The following is a 12,420-nucleotide window of genomic DNA, read 5'->3' as shown; positions in this document are numbered from 1 at the left end:
TGCTTACAAATAATGTGTATTTTGCTATTGTTACGTGGAGTGGCCCACCTTTATATTTTCAGTCTACTAGGGTCTTCGTATATGAAGTGAATTTCTTGTAGACAGCCTATGGTTGTATCATCTTTTTAATTTACTCTGTCAGTCTCTGTTTATTGGTATATTTACATTAGTTGGTGATTTGCTTTTTTATCACCTGCGCTCTGTATTTCTTATTCCTTTATTTGTCTTTTCTTGGTTTCTCATGGATGATGTGAACATTTTTATTTTTTTTTTAAGTAGGCTTCATCCTGAGCATGGGGCCCAACATGGGCCTTGAACTCTTGACCCTGAGATTAATAACTGAACTGAGATCAAGAGTCAGATGCCTAAGGGAAGGGAGAAGAAATGTGTGGGAGATATCAGAAAGGGACACAGAACATAAAGACTTCTAACTCTGGGAAATGAACTAGGGGTGGTGGAAGGGGAGGAGGGCGGGGGGTGGGGGTGAATGGGTGACGGGCACGGAGGGGGACACTTGACGGGATGAGCACTGGGTGTTATTCTGTATGTTGGTAAATTGAACACCAATAAAAATTAATTTATAAAAAAAAAAAAAAAGAGTCAGATGCCTGACTGATTGAGCCACCCAGGCACCCCTGTCTATTTAAATTTTTTTTTTATATTTAAAAATTTTTGAACAGAATTAGTTTTCAGAAGTTTAATTATGTCTTGGCATAGGTTTATTTGGGTTTACCCTAGTTGGAAAATGTTGGATCTGTAGGTTTATGTCTTTTAGCGTATTTGGGAAGTTTTCAGCCATTATTTATTCAAATATTTTTGCACTTCCTCTCTCCCCCTCCTCTATTCCTGGGACTCTAACAGTATGATGTTATGTCTTTTGTTATTGTCCTCTAGGTACCCTTCCTCCCCACCCCCAATCTATTCTCTCTGTTGTTAATATTGGGTAAATTCTATTGATCTAATTCTATTTTCCTTCATCCCCACTCTACTATTGAGCCCCTGAAGCAATCCAGTTATTGTCTTTTTCAGTTCTGTAATTTTCATTTGGTCCTTTAAAAAAAAAAACCTTTGATTTCATTTGCTGAGATATTTGCCTTTTCTTTTGTTTCAAGATAATTCATTATTATGTGTGAAACTTTTTTTTTTTTTTTTTTTTTTTGGTGATAGCTACTTTAAAAATTCCTGTCAGGTAATTCTGATACCTGATTTGTCTCAGTGTTGGGATCTGTATGTTATGTTTTCTCAGTGTTGTGATTTTCTTGGTTCTTGGTATGATGATTAATTTTCTTTCTTTCTTTTTAAGATTTATTTACTTATTTGAATGAAAGAGAGCACAAGCAGAGGAATCAGCAGGCAGAGGGAGAAGCAGGCTCTCCACTGAGCAGGAATTCCATGTGGGCTGGATCCTAGGACCCTAGGATCATGACCTGAGCTGAAGGCAGATGCTAAATTGACTGAACCACCCAGGCCCCTCTGATGGTTGATTTTCAATTATCTCTTGGATATTTTGGATATCTTAGAAGATGCTGGGTCCTGTTTAATATTTTTTCTTAAAGATTTATTTATTTGTTTGTTTATTTGTTTGTTTGTTTATTTATTTATTGGAAGGAGGAGAGAGAGAGAGAGAGAGAAGGGGGAGGGATTAAGAGAGAGAAGCCCAAGCTGCCTCCATGCTGAGTGCAGAGCCCAATATTGGGCTCAATCTCATGACCCCAAGATCATGATCTGAACAGAAATCAAAAGTTGGATGCTTAACCAACTGAGCCCCTAGTCTTTTTTTTTTTTTTAAATCAGGGAGTCCCTCTGTTTAGCACAGGGGCTGGGAGAGTGTTATGTTCTGCTTCCTACTGTGGTCTGGACAACAGCCACCCTGACAAAAGTGGGACACTGGCTTGTTGGCAGAGATGGGGTGGAAGTTCAGTTGCCCCTGAGCCTCACTGACACAGAAAAAGTGTGGCCCCAGCTTACACTGTCTTGTTGCTTCTGAGTGGAAGTTTAAGGTCAGCTCCCCACTGGGCTGCACAGCTACCATGGAGTTGGAGGGAAATGGACTGACCCATACCACTTTATTGCCACAGGATAGGTGTGGAAGTTCAGCCCCACCCTGGGCCCTGATAGCACGTGGGAAGGTGGTGCTGGAGTGCTGACTAGCCCTGCTTTGCACTGCCATTCAGTCTTACTGCTGCTGGGTGCATGTGGAGGTGCACTTTGCACCTGGGCCTTCCTGATACCTGGAATGGAAGGAAAGTGGAGGGATGACTAGCCCCAACTTGCAGGGCCTTTCTGAGTTGCATCGATGCCAGGTGTAGGTGGATGGAGGCTGAGCTCACTGCTGCACCTGGTTGATACCACCTTTTAGGAGAATCAGAATGCTGCCTGCTTCTGCCACACAGGGAATGGAATATTAGCTCTTTCCTCAGACTCACCATCGCTGCTGGCAGAAAAATCAGATTGTGCCTCTTACTTCCGTGGAGTGAGGGCGTGGGTGGAAGATCAATCCTTTTACCCCCTTATGTTTCTGCTCAAATTGCCAGGGCAAGGTGTGGTTTTTAAATTGGTGTTTGATTGGAGTAGGGTAAGTACTGCCAAAGTTTTCTGTTGTTAGATCATTTTTTGGTGGGGCGGGGGTCATTTGCCTAGAGAGAACAGGATTTTCTTGAAATTTTTATGGCTGTACCTGTTCATAGTTCTGGGATGGGAGCTTGCACAATACTCTGTCTAGAACATGTGGGAAGTAAGGAGGAAGCCCAGGAGACTTACCATAGGATTGATCAAATCTATGGGTTTCTAGGTAGTCTGTGTTCTTTCTACCCTTCAGAATCTTCTTATGCTTGTCTGTTGTATTATGTCCAGGGAGTTTTAATTGTAAGAAGGAGCAGGGAGAGTGGGACAACTCCATCTTCGTGGAGCTGGAAAACTGCATTGTTGTTTTGAAACAAGACAGCATTAGTGCAAACAAGTTCAGTCTCAGAAATCCTCCTCCAGAGTAATTTCTTATTGCTTGGCAAAATGACCTGTAAGGGGCATCAGCATTACATGAGCAAAATCTGAAAATACACATTCCTGTCAAATACACTGATAAATCTCAGCAGTAAATGTGAAAACAAGCTCAGAGTCACACATTACTCTAAAAAGGAAACTCTTATTTTGAGTTAGAACAAACAAGATAAATCCATGCAGTATTTGTGAAAACTAGCTGCAAGTCACACAGTGTTCTCAAAAGTTTTTATTGAAAGTTAAAACAGGTTAAAACAAATCCAACCAGTATTTGTGCAAACAAGTCCAAATTAAAATTAATCTAAGCAGGCTTTGGTATCTGAATATTAAGCCCGGACCTCTTAACTGGACCTGTATCTTGGGCATCATCCTGGTTCTTATGGACCTTGGACCTGGATTTAGACCTTTTTTTTTTTGGTCATGAGCTTGGGCCTTCAATCAGCATCTCTATCTTGGAACTGAACAGTAGATCCAGACCTCCAATTTGGACCTTGATCTGAACTTGGATGTGGAGTTTGGTTCTGTACCTTGAACCTGGGCATGGACTTTGGACTGGAACTTGGACTTTAGTCTCTAACTTGTAGTTGATTTCAGACTTGGACATCAGATCTGAAATGACACATGACTATGGATATGAATGTTGGACCAGGATTTCTGACATGAATGTCAACCTTGGATCTAGAGTTTGGACCTTGCTCCTGAACTTTGGTAATGGAATTTTGACTTTGTTCCTGAACCTCAGTCTTGGATATATTCCTCAGATCTAGGCCTCAAACCTGGGCCTGAACATCAAATGTAAACTTTATATCTTGGAGTTGGACCTAGAGCCTGTGCCTTACATATGAACCAGGACATGGACAATGGAACTTTGGCCTGAACTTCTGAACTTTGACATGGACTGTGATGGGTGTGGCTGTTGGACCAAGACTTTAGATCTCTATAATGGATTCTAGTCTTGGATCAGTAACTAAGACCTGGACCTGAGCTTTGTACTTGAAACATAGATCTAACCCTCAGACTTAGACCTTGGTCTTGGGCCAGGATCTGGAAAATGGATCCTGGACAAGGACCTGGTCCTTGGACCAGACCTTGGACCAGACTTCAGCCTTTGAACTGGATCCTGAATCTTAGTCCTTGGTGTAGCCCTTAGGTGTGGATTTGGGCCTCAGACAGGCATAGGATCTCAATTTTGGCTTTGGATTTTTCTAACATCTAGAACCTTAGATTTTGTTCTTGGTCATGGACCTGGATTTCAGACATGAATCTTGGACCATGACATTCACTTTGATCTTGGAGCTCAGGCCTAGACTTGTACATGATTCTTGACCTTGGAACTTGGACCTGGTACTCAATCCTGAACCAAGGTTGTGGGCCTAAACCTTGGACCTGGACCTTAGACCTCAACATTGGCCTGGTCCTGGATGTTGAACCTGCATTCTGATGTGGTTATGAATTAGACCTGAGAACTAGATTAAGACCTCGACCTTGGAACTGTAGCTTGGACCTTAGACCTGGACCTCTAAACTTTGGATGGATTTCAGACCTGGAATACAGACTTGGACCTGGAACTAACCTGGACACTGATTTTGGGCCTGGAATTTGGTCATGGATTTTTCCCAGTTCCTGGACCCACTCTTAGACCTGGAGCTTGAACTTAGATTTGGATCTTACACTTAGATATTAATCTAAACCTAGACAAGGACTTTGACCTTGTCCTTGACTCTCTTTTGTGAACCTACATTTGGGACTGGGATCTTGGACCTGGAACTGGACTTGAACTAAAGTCAACCTTGGATCCTGGACCTGAATTTTAGATCTGGACTTTTAACTCAGACTTCAAACCTAGACTTCGGATCTAAACTTTGATTACAACTACAGACTTTAAATTTTATCTGTTTTACTTTTATTTCATTTTTAATTTTTTATTTGCTTTTACACCTGGAGATTGGACTTGACCTGGATCTTGGACCTTGACGTGAATCTGAACCTTAGACTGAGACCTAGATTTTGGATGTCTGTTCCGGACTTACATTTGGATCTGGATCTTCAACCCGGAATTGGACTTAGGCCTCTAAAGTCAATCTTAGACCTTGGACTTAAACCCAGATCTGGACCTTAGAATAGGACCTGGACAAGAACCTGGATATAGTTCTGAATGTGGTTATTAGAATTTGGACTTGGACCTGGACCTCACACTTAGAACTTGTATTTGGATGTGCACCCTGAACTAGGATCTTGTACTTTGATTTTGTCCATGGATTTGGATATTGGACCTTGACTTAGAATTCAAAATGAACTTTGAATCTTGGAACTTGATCTGGATGTCGGGACTTGGACTCTATGGGAATCAGAACTTGACCTCGGACTTTCATTTTTCCTGTATCTTGGACCTTGACCTGGACCTGGACCTCAGACTTTGAAATATAAACTTTGCATCTTGGACTTTGTCTTGCACTTTTAGTCTGGAATTAAATTTTTACCTTGAGCCTACATCATTGACCTCACACTGTTACTCAGCTTTGAACCTGTAACTTGGACATGCAGTTTTTCTGGGTCTTGGAAGTGTACCTTGCACCTTTGACCTTGACCTTGATCTGGACTTCTGATCTAGACATGGCTGTTGGACTTGGACACTGAAACTTGGTTTTCCTAGTGGATATAACCTTAGAGCTAGAATTTGAATGTGGCCCTGTATCCTGGATTTGGACCACTAACCTCAGATGCTGACCTGAGGCTTATAACCTCTGTCATGGACCTAGACTTGACTTTGGATGTGGATATGGGTTATGAACATGTTATATTTATCCCTTTAATATGGATCTGGATGTGGGATATGGATGTGGACCTTGGACCTAGTCTTTGGAATAGTCTTTTTCTAGTTCCTTGGATCTTACCTTAGACCTGGGAATTGGACTTGGAGCTAGACATTGGCCTTGGACTTTGGCTCTGTATCTGGCTTTGAGCCTGGGACTTGCAGCATGGACTTCTGCACTGGAAGCTGGACCTCAATTCTGGACATTGGATTAAGGACTCTAATCTTAGACCTGGACTTCGACCTTAGATGTGGTCTTTGGAACTTGTATTTAGACCTTGGCCCCCGATTTTGGATCTTGCTTTAGCTTAGACATTAGGCTAGATCCTAGACTTAGAAATTGGATATAGACCTAGACCTCTGACTTGAACTTAGACTTGGACTTGGTACTAAGGTTTTGATTTTGATTCTGAGCTTGTACACTTACTTTCATTTAACTTGCAGTAAGACCATACTTTTGAGAACAGTGTATGAGACTAGTTTATTTACACATTTGGGAAAATGGGAAAATTATTTGTTCTCCCATACACTGCTCTGAATCATCTTAATCGGTTCTAACTTGCAATAAGAAAATATTTTTTTAAACAATGTGTGATAATGGCTTTTTTACACAAATACTACTTAGAAATACTTCTCTCTCTCTAACTTGCAATAAGAACTTTTGAGAATTCTAGATCTAAGGTCCATTTCTACTGTCCATCTCCAGGCCCCATATGAAGATCCACATCTAAGGTCCCGGCAAATTCATTTCCAAAGATCAAGTCCACGACTATAGATGAGGTCTGAGGTCAAGTCCAAGTACATTCAACAGTTAATATCCCAAAGAGAAAATCCACAAAAAACTAAAACCGCTTTCTCTGACAACTGTATTTTTCTTCTTAAGAGCAAATTGCCTTTCTGGGTCACTTTTAGTCAATTAGCCAATTTGAGAACAAAAAATATGACTCTATGTTCCACAGACTGTAATTTTTACTTTTATAACCCCTTCCTTTGTCCTTGTATACATGATTGATTTCCCTTGATGGCATGTAAATTTTCAGCTGTACTTCAACTAAACATCTCTAAGTTATTCTTTGACAGTTTGGGAGATAATACTAAGATATTGCCCTCTCTCAGAGCTGAGCAAATGATGAACCTGAATGTACACCTCATTGACCCTTTGACTCTTGCTTCACTTTTCTTTAACTTCTCTGGTAAGTCTGATAATCAAACTCTTTGTCTCTCAAATATTGAATATGGCCCTGCGTCACATCTGATTCTATTCTGATTCTGTTTTGCACATGGCCATTCCGTTTTTCTCTGGAAGTGGCAGAAAAGTGATTTGTTGTTATATTTTTTGACATTTTGTCTTGAGGATTATGCTATATTCTGCATTGGGGGCATTTGTCTATCATTGGGTCACAAAGCTTTGATTTAGATTGTTAGCAGGTCTCAGCCACAGTGTTGAGATGTCACTTGTGCACTTATACATCATAAACTATCTGTGTCTCTATCTGTCGTAGTTTGGGGTTCTGAGACAATGCTCGGGTTCAATAATTCACTACAGGGGCCCACAGAACTCAGCAATGCTGTTATATTCATTGTTATGGTTTGTTACAGTGAAAAGACACAGACTAATACCAGCCATGGGAACAGGCACATAAGGCAAGGTTCAGGAGAGACAAGACATGAAGCTTGTAGTCATCCTTCCAAGTTGGAATCATGTGGAAGTTCTTATTTTTCCCAGCAACAATGTGTGAAAATATGTGTAGAGTACTGCCAACACACAAGGCTCACCAGAGCAGTAATGTCCAAAGTTTCCATCAGGGGTGGGTCACATAGACATGGAGGAGTGTATGGGTTGCTGACCTTTGTCTCCTGTCCCCACCCCTTAGAGGTCTAACTCCCATCATAAGCCACATTGCTAACACAGACAATCTATCTGTGGGTAAACAAGACACTCTCTTATCAGGCAGGACATTTCAAAGACCTCAAAGCTTACCTTTCAGGAGCCAGAGGCAAAGGGTCAAATCCTTCTTTGGGCCAGGTTAATTCTTGTTTCCCAACAATTGATAGCATCCTTTGTGTTATCTGCTTGTCTTTGTAGCAGTATGAGCTTAAATCACTAACAAATAGAATTTTGTGCAAAGCAAACATTTGGAAATGGAGAACAGACCTAGATCAAGAAATATCAAGCAAATGCACCTTTGAGATCTTTGGTGTCTTCCTGGCCTTTCTTTGTGGAACTGCTTAACTTACTGGTGAGTTTAGGCTGAGACCCAACAAATTGTTCTCATTGTCAGAGTAGACGACCATTTTCAGAGCTGATAGATGTTACTTGTCGTTAGATATAGGCCGTTGTCTGTCTTTCACATTTTAGAAGTATGAACATCTTGGTCCTTGCCTCCCAGAGGAAGGTTGGCAGACATGCACTTGGACAGTGGGAGTCTAAAACATTCTGGTCCTCTGAGTGGCAGCCTGGCAGACTTGGGTGGATATCCATCTTTCAGTTTAGAGCCTGGTGGCCTGGAATATGTCCCTGCTGTAGTGCCACTGTTTGTGTGTGAAGATCTATGGAAGCTCCAATAAGGCAAGTAGAATAATTGGCCTACAATGTCAGTAATTGCTTTTGATGGGTGTTTCAAAAAGGAGACTTCTAGTTCTCTTTGCCTATAATCAACTATCTTCTCCCTTTGTTTGCATTTGTGGTCACCTCTCTTTTTTAGGGGGAGAATTTTAGAGATTAAATGGTCATAGGAGCTTGTCATTTGTGTACACCTTACGTATGTGAAATTTGTATAGCCAACCTGCCATCAAAAGAGAGGAAATGTATACAAAGAGTTAAACAGCTGAAATTGGTTTCACATGATGGAGAGAACAGGGAGCTATAGCTTCTAAGCAAGATTACCTGGTTTGTATAAGAATTGTTTAAATGAGCCTAAATACATGTTTAAGAGTTCATACCTCAGATGGAATAGAAATAGAAGTTGGTCATTGCATTTGGCTTGTCTAGAACTTCATGGCTGCCATCCCTCCCCACCTTCAATCTGAAGCTTCTAAACACATAACTTCTCCTTTCTCTTTTCTCTTGAAAGTGAAAACTTCTGAGAGCAAACGAATTAGTATATCTTTTCCTCCCTTCAGAGAGAGTCAATAAGATAGACTATAAAGTCTCTCAGATTAAAAAAATTTCTAGAAACTAATAAGCAATTACTTAAATCTAACAGAAATCCACCATTTATTTGTGACATTAGCCCAGGTTATGAACAAACATTCAAGCTGAGGGAGCTTGACAGACTGTATAACAGACTATATTTATTGGGTCAAGCTATCGTAGATAGGAGGACTTCCCTTGACTATTTTCCAGCCAGCCAAAGGGCTAGAGCTAATACATCTTTTACAATAGCTAAAAGTTACATCTTTTAACTTCTGGGTCAGCACTAAAGGTGGAGCAAAATAATCAGTCGAGTGAGAGAAAAGGACACTTGATTGTTGGCCAATTGATCTTACTCTCTTGGTGAGAGGTAGGCTTAAAAGGAAACTTGATATGAAATATGAAGTGGGTGTTACTTTTTTTCTTGTGGTATTTGCAAGTATCTTTCTTCTCATCTTATTCTGCTGTCTGTCTCCCAGCATTTAAATGTTATTATACAGCTGTTACCTCAAGCTGGCATCTAGCTGATGGTACGGGGTCAAAAAGAAACAGTGGTCTTACTGATCTTTTCAGCTACCTAAGTGAGCTCCATTTGGCTGACCAAATGGAAGACTGAGAAGTCATAATGAGAGACATGGAGAGACTACCTGCTTACCTAAGGTGGAGACACCAGCAGAAAGACACTGGCCACCACTAGAGGCAGGTATGCTATCTATACCTGCAGTAGAGCCATCAGGGCTTCTCAGATACTGCACAAAGAACTAAACTGCCTTCCCTAACCCTGCCAGCTTCTTAAGTGCATGCCACATTTCCTGAGGATTTGTGACCAACCATCCTTTCCAAACACAAAATTCAAGTCTCTGTTCATATGCTCTCTATGAGTTTTGCACTGTAAATCCTGCCTTTGCCTTTGTTAAGAGTGACAATTTATACAAAATTGTGCTTTCTGGTATATGAATACACTTTCAGCTACGTACCTAAATGCCTTTGAGTACCTAAAAGCTAAATGCCTTTGAGTTATTCTTTGGTGCCTTTTATTGATTTGGTTGGTGAGCTTCTATGCTCCTTAATTCCCAACTACCTCTTTGGATCTTCTTTCTCAGGCTCCTTTCTTAGTTCCCTCTCATCTTGCTGACTTCTAAGCCTCCCAGTGCCCCTGATCTCTTTTTGGACTGTTTTCCTTCTCCATCAGTCTTGTTAATCTCCTTCAGACCTACAGCCTCAAATACTTCTGTATATAATAATGACTCTCAAGCCCAGGCTCTTCCATGATCTCTAAGTATATCTCAAGAGCAATTCTGAAATTTCACTGGGGAGATCTTGTGAGTGCCCCTATTGTGGGGTTGAGGAATTCTCTTTGATTATCTTCTTTATTATCCTTGGTTAATCTGAAGTGAGGGTTGAGAATATATTCTCTTTGGGGGCTGCATAGATTTCTTAGCTCACTTCCTGCTAAACAAATGATTTATACTGAGGGGTCAGTATAAATCTTGAGGAGTCATGAAATTCCAGAACTATTATAGTCCAGAACTATTTCTTTTGCAGTTCAAAAACTAAGCAGATTTATTGTCTATTTGATCCCAGCCAGTTCCATGTCATTGAAACCATAAATCCAGTTCTTTCCAAAATCTAGTTCTCAGATCAACATATTTCTTTGCCTGCCTCCTTCCCTCACACCCCCCATGCCACCGTGCCTTGTGCTTACTCTGAAGAGGGATACTTTGAGGCCATCAGGCTTCCATGGGAAAGCTCTACTGTTGGTCTGATCTTTCCTGAAAGTCTGAGTTTTTGTAGGCTTTATCAATTTATCTTCTCGGAATTAGGGTCTCCAAACATTTGGCTTTTTTGGTAATATAAACCCCCTGATTTTTTAATTATTTCGATTCCTTTTTGTTCCAGATAGCAAATGACTTCTTAAGTGCTTTTTTTTCCCTTGTATTGTCTTGCCAATGAGGCCAATATTACTGGATACTACTGTTATTTTGATTTCCAACCTTCCCCTAGAGTTATAAGTTTATTAGTCATGTGGGCTATCTCCCAAGTTATTGCAGTAAATAGTTTTCTCAAGAGTTTTTCCCCTACATAACTTGAGAGTGTCATCTTTCCCAACCTTCTATATCGATTTCATTGCTACCTATAGGCTGGCTGTTCAACTATTTCTTAGGTTTGTCACAGCAGTATCTTTCTGGTACTGATTTCTGCATTAGTCAGGGTTAGCTGACTTATGCTGTGGTAAGAAAAATCCCCCAAATCTCAGTGATTTAACACAATTAAACCTGTCACATATTGGCAGGAGGCAGGGTGAGAGACTGCTGCAGTGTCACTCAGGGTCTCAGGTTAACTGAGGTACCATCATTTTGTAGTTCCCACATCTGGCACCAGTGGCCCAAGGGAAGTGGGAGACAGAACTCTACATGGGGTATTCTTCGTTTCAAACCCAGAATGTTACTTGTCACTACTGTTCACACTTCATTAATCAGAAGTAGTCATATGACCTCCAAATAATGACAAGGAGGCTGAGAATTGAAGTGTTTGTAGACATTATCTACCTCATTGCATCTGTCATTGAGAGTAGTCCGTCAGGCTACTTGAAAACAGGTTTTGGTTTCTTGTTTACTGTGCTTTTATTTTGCCTTTTATTTAATGCTATATCCTTAATTCCTGGTGCATACTAAGTGCTTAATAAATATTTTATGAATGGGTGACTGAATAGATTCAGTTTTTTCAGTTGAGCTTAAAGAGAAAGAAAGAAGAAATGAAGGAAAGGTAGGAAGGAAGGAAGGAAGGAAGGAAGGAAGGAAGGAAGGAAGGAAGGAAGAAATCTCTACGTCCTCCTAGGAGTTGGAGTTGGAACTGTGTGATGACCCAGGGGATGGGTGGATGTGGACAAAATGCATACCTCAGACATTGGAGTGTACAATCCCTTCTCAGGGAAAGTTGCTGAGGCCTTCCCTGGGCGTGCCAGGGGGTCAAATACAGAGCTGGAATGGTGTTATTTTGCCTGAGTTCTCTAAACAAGAATGGAATCTCAGTCTGGCAGCCCAGGATCCTGGGCTGGAAATGGTCCCTGGGTGGAAACCAAGTTTTCCATTGGTCACTGAGCCATTGCTGCTTGTGTGTATTGGGCTAATTTCACCTGTGGTCTGGGATCCTTGAGCCAGGAAGAAAATTTAAAAACATATCTGAGAAGCCTTGTGAATGATCTTAGTATCTTTGTTCACAAGCCTCAAACTGGAAACAATACCAAATATTCATAAAAGGAAAATAGACACAGAGTTTGTGGTGAATATCACTATTGTATGAATGGGGTCCTACCCAGTAATAAAAAAGGACAAATTACAGATACATACAAAAACATGGATGAATCCTAAAAATCTTTTTTCCCCAAAATATGTTAAATGAAATGTCCTAAACATTAAAAAGTACATACTACGTGATTCCATTTATGGGAATTTCTAGAATAGGCAAAGCTAGTCTA

General features: G+C 40.7%; 1 protein-coding gene across 3 annotated transcripts in view; it reads left to right on the top strand.

The window, feature by feature from the left end:
* The first annotated feature begins 2,302 nt into the window (after nucleotides 1–2,302).
* The window catches only part of LYZL4 (lysozyme like 4), a 67,522-nt gene continuing 57,404 nt past the window's right edge, over nucleotides 2,303–12,420 (top strand). For all 3 annotated transcript variants that reach the window (XR_008663923.1, XR_008663924.1, XR_008663922.1), the window contains exon 1: nucleotides 2,303–2,575. The gene's annotated coding sequence lies outside the window, so the exon portion shown is untranslated. The remainder of the gene's footprint in view (nucleotides 2,576–12,420) is intronic.

This window comes from Nyctereutes procyonoides, unplaced genomic scaffold (assembly GCF_905146905.1).
Source record: "Nyctereutes procyonoides isolate TBG_1078 unplaced genomic scaffold, NYPRO_anot_genome, whole genome shotgun sequence".
Taxonomy (NCBI): Eukaryota; Metazoa; Chordata; class Mammalia; order Carnivora; family Canidae; genus Nyctereutes; species Nyctereutes procyonoides.
Note: the sequence above shows the minus strand (reverse complement) of the source record. Positions and strands in the feature narration are given on the sequence as shown.